Raw genomic sequence first — 7,608 nt, 5'->3', positions numbered from 1 at the left:
TAATTTCAAAATACTAAATTTTCCAACTCATGAAAGGTATCTTTTTTACTTCTGCTGGAGAAAATCCAGATAACTTCCTTGGATTATTAAAACTAAGAATGGAGTGTTTCTGCTCTGCTCTTGAGTTACAAAAGTTCTACTTGAGATAAAAAGAAACCTTAAAGAAAGTGCTTAACTCATCACACAGTGTTGTTGGATATTTTTTTCCTCATTGCTTGGAAGAGGGAAGAAAAGAAACTGCTGAATTTCTGCCACTTCTTGAAATACTATCTTCAAGTTAATGTGGAAGGATAATATGTAAGGATGAAGAGACAAAAAAGTATCAAAAAACTGCTGAACAGTGGACACGGAAGAGTCTATGAAAAAATATCCCCTCTCTCTTGAAGACAATAGTACTTAGGTGATGTGCAATCTGCATTTTAAAATAAGACTTGTATCAGCAAAGTATGAAAATGGGGTTGATTTAATTCATATTATACAAGCTATTATAAGGTACATGAATCTGCTACCAGCTCAAGGGCAAAGAGTCACCATCATTTTAGGTAATAAAATCATATTCTTTGTTTAAAAGATTAATATAAATTGCGTTGGTGAGCATACACACACACACACACACACTCACACACATGTGCACACACACCCCTGAAGCAATGACAATGAATCTCAATTTTGCAGACCACTGATTTTAGGCCAGACCCATGAATTTGTGCGTCTAAACTAGGGGCAGCTTGAGCAACCCTAATAAATATGACCTGAGGAAGACAAACACTGTGTTTAATTTGAGAAGGCGAGGACTCAGAATTTACAGACAAATCCTACCTCTCCGTCACAACTTTTCTGAGCATATCTGAACAACAAACAATTCCTCTTGATATTTCTACAACAAAATTTCAGGCACTGGGGGAAGTAGGGATGGGGTGGATAGGATGCTGATACAGACATAGGGAGTCAAGGTCCACAAGACTCCAACCCATCCATGAAAGTAATTGTAGAGGACTAATATTTATGAACTTTTGTAAAGCTTTTTTTTTAAATTACTTAGCACCCTACAGTAGATGAGTCTCTTTGTATACTAAATTGCTAATTTGTAATATGTGATGTCACCATTTTTTCCATAGTGAAAATTGTTGCTTAAAAGGGGGGAGGGCATCTCTACTTACCATCTATCCTCATTTTTAATCTATAGAAGACTTGGGAGTTAGGTATGGTTGCTTCTGCAACACCCCCAGTGTACACACACACGTGCATACATGCATACATATATATGTATATATACATGCATATGGATGCAGAGTAAAAAAAGGAATAGTCAATAAATAGAGATTACACCCCCTTTTTTTAAGCCTTTCACTATGGAAAAATGATGATGTTACATATTTCAAATTAGTAATGCAATACACAAAGAAATTCATCTACTATAGAAAGGGTGCTGAGAAATTTTTTTAAAAAGCTTTTACAAAGGCTCATAGATATAAGTCCTTTAAATATATACTTACTGAGAAGAGGTAGGAAAAGGTGGTATGTTTTGAAGGAGTCGGAGGAGAACCGTGAGATATGAGAACAAACTAGATCGAAGCTGGATTGTGTAGAATCTTAAATGCAACTGAAGTCTCTATTTTATTTGGTAAGCAATGGAAAGTCACTAGAGAATTTTGAGCAATAGGGTGCCATTAACAGATGTGTATTAACATTAACTAGGAAGCAATATGTTTAATGAACCCAAGAAGAAGAGATTGAAGACAGAGACCTATTAGATGCCTGGTTGAGTATGTAGTACACATAAACAGTTACATTAAGAACAGTAAGGAGAAGAAAAATTAAAGAGATAGATGGAAAGATTCATACAAGATTCACATCTTGACATTAGCAAGTCATTTACTAAACTCAGTCAACTAGCATAATACGTACCAGGCACTGTGCTAAGCACAACTATTCTACATCTAGCAAATCCAATTTTATCAATTAAGCTAATCATATTTTTATGTTTAGTAGAATATCATACACTGGTTGCATTTGGGCATACCCATTTTCTTTAGTGGGTTTTTTTTAATATTTTACTACTGAACTGAAACTCAAAATCCCAATAAGAAAACTCCTTCTACTAATGAAGATCAACATCTTCTCTTCAACTTAGAGTTACAGAAAGTCACCTGGGGCATTAAGAGATAGTTACTTGCTTAGTGTCACACAACTGGTATGTGTCAAAGATAGCACTTACACCCAGTTCTTCCTGATTTCAAAGTTAGCTCTATACACTATACCAAGATACTTCAAATGGAAGATAAACAGGTACCAAAATTGTAGAAGGAAAAAAAAACACACATAGCAAGACTGGCAAATAATTGTTTTCATACAATCTTTCCGTGTCCCTATAAATGTTAGCAACCTATACAACTAGTAAGGTAGTGGCAGAAAGAAGGAGGAAGCTCTGGCCACTCCAAATCTCAGTTATTAGCCATGAATTAAGTACATATAAAAGACTGAAAAAATAATCCCAATATTCAGTAGTAGAGCTACTATACTGGATCAAACAGCTAAATGGAATCTTTACACCAAAGATTATATGAGATGAATTGTCTTGATTCCCCCTCAGGTGGGGGGATTCTGGAACCTGTCTATCTTTGGAATTATAGTAATAAACCAATACTGTGTTTCCCCCCCTCCCCCACATCTCCAACACTGGAAGGACTGAATTTCATGAATTGAGAGGTAGGAGTTGATTTCTGCACACTGGGACTTTTTGAACTACACTGAAGCAGAGAAGAGAGGAAGTTTTTGGCTTTCCATTTTAGAGAGAGACAGATGGAAGGGAATTCTGATGAAGGAGAAAGCAAGTAAGTCAAATGGGCAGAAGACATATTGTTTTGAATGAGGATCAACATACAGTATTGGAGGAGCAGTCTGAAGAACCAAAATACATTTGCCTAGTCAAATTCCTGATTGAGAATTGTAACAACTGTTTTCTCCAAGAGAAAGGAGGAAAAATTGAAGTGCTTCAAAGTTTAACTGCATTTCTCTCTACTTGAGATGTAAGGCAGCTTGTCAAATGCTTGTCTAATAAAATCTGTTTTAACCTATGACTTGTTTCTTGAAAATATCTTAGCCATGACATAAAACTATGATTAATCATAACTTTCTTGCAGGGTCTGTCTGTATATTAATTATATGTAGTGTTTGGTGGGGCAGGGGAGGGAGTATAATACAGAATGCCAGGGGATTGCTGGAAATATACAGAACTGGGGTAAGGGAAGAGGAAAGGAATAAGAATTTATTAAATGCCAAGTATGTGCCAGGCACTGTGCTAAGCATTTTACAAATATCTCAGTTGATCCTTACAACAACCCAGTGTTATCCCCATTTTACAACTGAGGAAACTGAGGCAATCAGCACTTAACTGACTTGCCTGATGCCACATAGCTTGTAAAGCCTGAAGACAAATCTGAACTCAGGTCTTACTGACTCCAGGTCCAGTGCTGTATTTACTGTACCACCAGTTGCCTTTACCAGCCTATCTTCCAGGACAGGAATTTGGACCCCTTAGCAGGAATTCTGTCTTAGGCAAGGGGCTCTAAGCCAAAAGAGGGAGGAAATCTGAAGTTTACGTTTATTAATAATTTTATTGGTTCTAAAATGCAGAAATGGACATTTCATATGAATAGTGAAGGGAGGGGTGGGAAATAAGGATGTATGTAGCGCTCATGTGCCAGGCACTGTTAAGTGTTTTTTACAAATATTATCTCATTTGATCCTCACAACACTGAGAGGTAGGTACTCTTATCATCCCCATTTTATACTTGAGAAAACTGAGGCAAGTGATTAAGTGACTTGCCCAGGGTCCCACAACTAGTAAGTATATGGGTTCACATTTGACCTCAGATCTTCCTAACTACACCCTATCCACTTCACTACCAACTGCCTTCACCAGCAATAGTGGCTACTGTATATCCCTAGGCTAATGGAGTCACCATTACACCATGTTCTAACATGGCTTATAACACAGGGGCCCCAGGCAATCTCCAGGCTCTGAGGATGGGATGAGATAGAAAAGTGGACCAAGGGAAGGATCACATCTCCTGGCTGTGCCTGGTGGGAGGAGAAAGGTAGTTTGAAAAGAATCTCCCTTTCCCATTTACCAAGTGGGAGGGAGAAAGTCAGAAGTATGAGTATATCTTTTATCTTTGGTTTTGTTTTCAATTCTAAATGTCCAGACCTGTACCATATAGCAGCACCTGCTGGTTGAATTACCAAATCTTTTTCTTATGATTTATTTTGCAAAGTATTATCTCCTTGAGAATAAAAGGCATGCCTTTTGACCAGTGCTATATATTGAATAATGGTGTATCTTTGCAAAGGATTAAGAAACATTATTTGACAACTAATATAAAGATGAGAAGAAAGTTAGGTGACAGAAACAGATTTTATCTGAAAGGGAAATGGCTGTCTGCACTGGTGTAGCATGGCAAGGAAGACAGCTCCGTTGAGTGGCAGCTGTGTGACCTCCCATCTTTTATTCTAAAAGTGTGTGTATCAAGTATAACGAAGCAAAGAAAAAATAGGGCTTCCACTTTGGGCATTTGGAAACTCATCCTTAACACAGTGCTTATAGAAAGGCTTAAAATATACAGAAGGTGAAAGAGACAGGTAAGGATCCAATAGTATTGGCTTTCTTTCCCTTTATGTTTTTGGATATGTCTCTTGTTGGAATGTCTCCTTCATTTTATGCCGTTCTGCTAGGCTTCCTGAGATCTTAGGCATGAAGTAAAAAAAATTGGTTTGTCATTGGTTTAGCAAAAATCTGTGTCCTTCTCAAGGCCTTCTAATCCATTACATCTCCTTAAGGGATGTCTATGTGAGGTGTTAGGAAAGCCTGGCAACTGACAGGTTTTGTAAAGAAGAGTATAATATGTTGGTTTAATTCAGGACTGCTTAAAAAGAAGAGACAAATGCTGTACTTATTAATAAAAACAACAGTAAACAACTGGTACATGATAGGCTCCTATGCTAAGGGGCTGGGGGCTAATTTAACAAAAATAGCATCCCTAACTTAAAAAGTTTTAGCCTGGTAGCGTTATGAAAACTTTACAGCTCTTTCATTGTTCTCTCTCCCTTGAAAGTTAATGGCAACATAGCAAATCACTTCTTGACACCAGGAACAAATAATTTTCCTCACCTCGGCCCGATAGAGCTTTAGTCATGAGCTAAGAGTCTTACAATCTAAGCTGTGGGTCTGCTGAGATGCTATATTATTTATTGATCTGATAAACTGCAGCACATGCAAAATATGAAGCAGCACTTATTAGCCAGTCTGTTCTTCCAGCACTCACAGTGAAGACTTCCAGATCAAGGTGTCCAACTGATTTTGGTAATAAATTACTTAACAATTAAAATATAATACTTTTTCTCAGCTAAGAGTCATATGCATTGCCATATTTAAGAATTCTACCAAAAAAAATCACAGCCATAGCAATGGCACCCCCTTTTTTGTAGAGTCATTTTTTAAAAAATACATAAAAAAATCTGCTCCATCACAATCAGAACTGAATCAAACTCATTTTAATGCCCTCTGTGAAGCAAAAACTGTCTGTACTTTTGTAGTCCATGATTAGCAAAAGGAAGATTCTCTTATAAGCAGGCACTTTTTTTGTGCCTTTCAGCTCTTTCAAACTGGACATTTTCAGGAGTCATTAACACAGCTAATCCCTAAACCATTAGTAGAGTCATAAAATGAGAGAGCAAGAGTAAAATGATGATAACCCTGCGTGTTTATTTAGTTGTGAGACTTAAATGACAGACCTTTGAACCTGCTCATGCCTGAAGCCAGAGAATAACCACTTAGTGCCTGTGTGTCTATGGTTCTATGTGTGGGAACATGTGCACCCCTTCTCAGGCAAAGGATGGGGCAAGTGAAGAAGGGGAGAAAGAAGAGAAGAATGGTGTAAAGGGGCTAACAGAGTTTACATTGATACTAGAGCTTTTCCTCAAATTGATGCTAGACCTTTTTCCTCAAGGTAGGGTAGGTGATTTTCCCCATCCTTTGGCAGAAGACTCTTTCTTTAGGAAGGCACTTCCTTAAAAACTTAAACAGTAACATGGAATAAATGAAAAACTCCTTTTGATCCAATCCCCTCTTATTTTCTGTAACACTTGGCCCCGTCAAAAACTTGGAAATATTTGAACAGGTAAAATTCTAATTGAAATCTCAGCTCAAATAAAATTAATTGGATTTTTACAATAAATTCCTACTTTGATCTTTCTTAGCTTCCTCCATAATTGAACTATTCATTTAAATGCAATTTTCCAGAATTAAAAAAAAAAAAACCTGGGTTTTCACAAATCACTGAAATGCATATGCTCTTCCCATAATTGTATTCAATTTACCAATATTTAAGTACCTATTACCTTCAAGGCACAGCACAAGCTCTACCAAATCCTGTCAGGTTGGTAAAACTTCAAATGGGGACACAATGGCAGACTGTATATTTGCTATCCAAGTAACGATCTAGCCACACTCAGGTTGGCTACAAGATAACAAAGACTATCAACGAAGTCCTAGAGGAGTTATGCTCAGTATCAGTAGAGGGAGTGCCTAACACTGGCAAAATCATAGAAAGAAATAGAGAAAGGGATAAGGCTAGGGATACTGCTGGGCACAGGGGTAGAAATAGGAATAGGGACAGGGACAGACAGATGGTGATAAGGATAGAGATAAGGACTGGGATAAAGATAGGGAATGAAATAATGATAGGGGTGGGGATAAAGACTGGATATGGGATATTGTTTGTAATTTATAATCTTAGAGGGTTGCCCAGAGCCAGTCTTCTTAAACTTCTTCTACTCCCAACCCCTTCAGCACTTCTTAAACTGTGAATGCTGCCAGATCACACAGCCAACATGTGTTAGAGACAGGATTTGTACTTCCGAGCTCTGAGGACAATTCTGTTTCAATTGAATAAAAAATATATACGTAATTTTCTGTATTAAAAAAAATCTAATAGAGAATAATCTTGGAAGAGTGATTTAAAAAATTTCTGTGGCTTAAAAAAAGCTCTTATCAATTTATGCAAAATGAGCTACACTTAAAAGTCTAGTGCCAATATTTTTTATTCACTTTTTTGATAACTCCAGCCAATCTCTGACTCAAAATAAATGATGGAGGCTAAACTATCCCTCACCATCTCAAAATAATATTATGTCTGTACATATTCTTATACATATCATGTCTCAAAGAAGAGGTATCATTTCACAAGGAAGTGTGTGTCACTTAATATCTCACTGTTGAGAAAGATAAGGTGCTCCTTCACCACAAGTTTCATCTCCTGCGTGTTAAAGCCTGGTAAAGAGCACACTACTAGCCCCACCAGCACTACTGTTACCCCCAACACCACATTGCTGCTCCCAGAATTATCTCAGTTATAGCTATGGCCAATAACCGAGTCTCCCCTATTGATGGCTGAAGATGATATTGTTTCTTCCAAGTTTCTGAAGACCAAGGCTGAAACCATGGAGCAGTTGTAATTCAGGCCAAAGTGGGTCTTCAACCACAGGACTGAAAATAAATGTATGTGTGTGTGTGTGTGTGTGTGTGTGTGTGTGTGTGTGTGTGTGTGT

The sequence above is a fragment of the Vombatus ursinus genome, unplaced genomic scaffold (assembly GCF_900497805.2).
Source record: "Vombatus ursinus unplaced genomic scaffold, bare-nosed wombat genome assembly UNPS02014812.1, whole genome shotgun sequence".
In the NCBI taxonomy this organism is placed as follows: Eukaryota; Metazoa; Chordata; class Mammalia; order Diprotodontia; family Vombatidae; genus Vombatus; species Vombatus ursinus.
Note: the sequence above shows the minus strand (reverse complement) of the source record.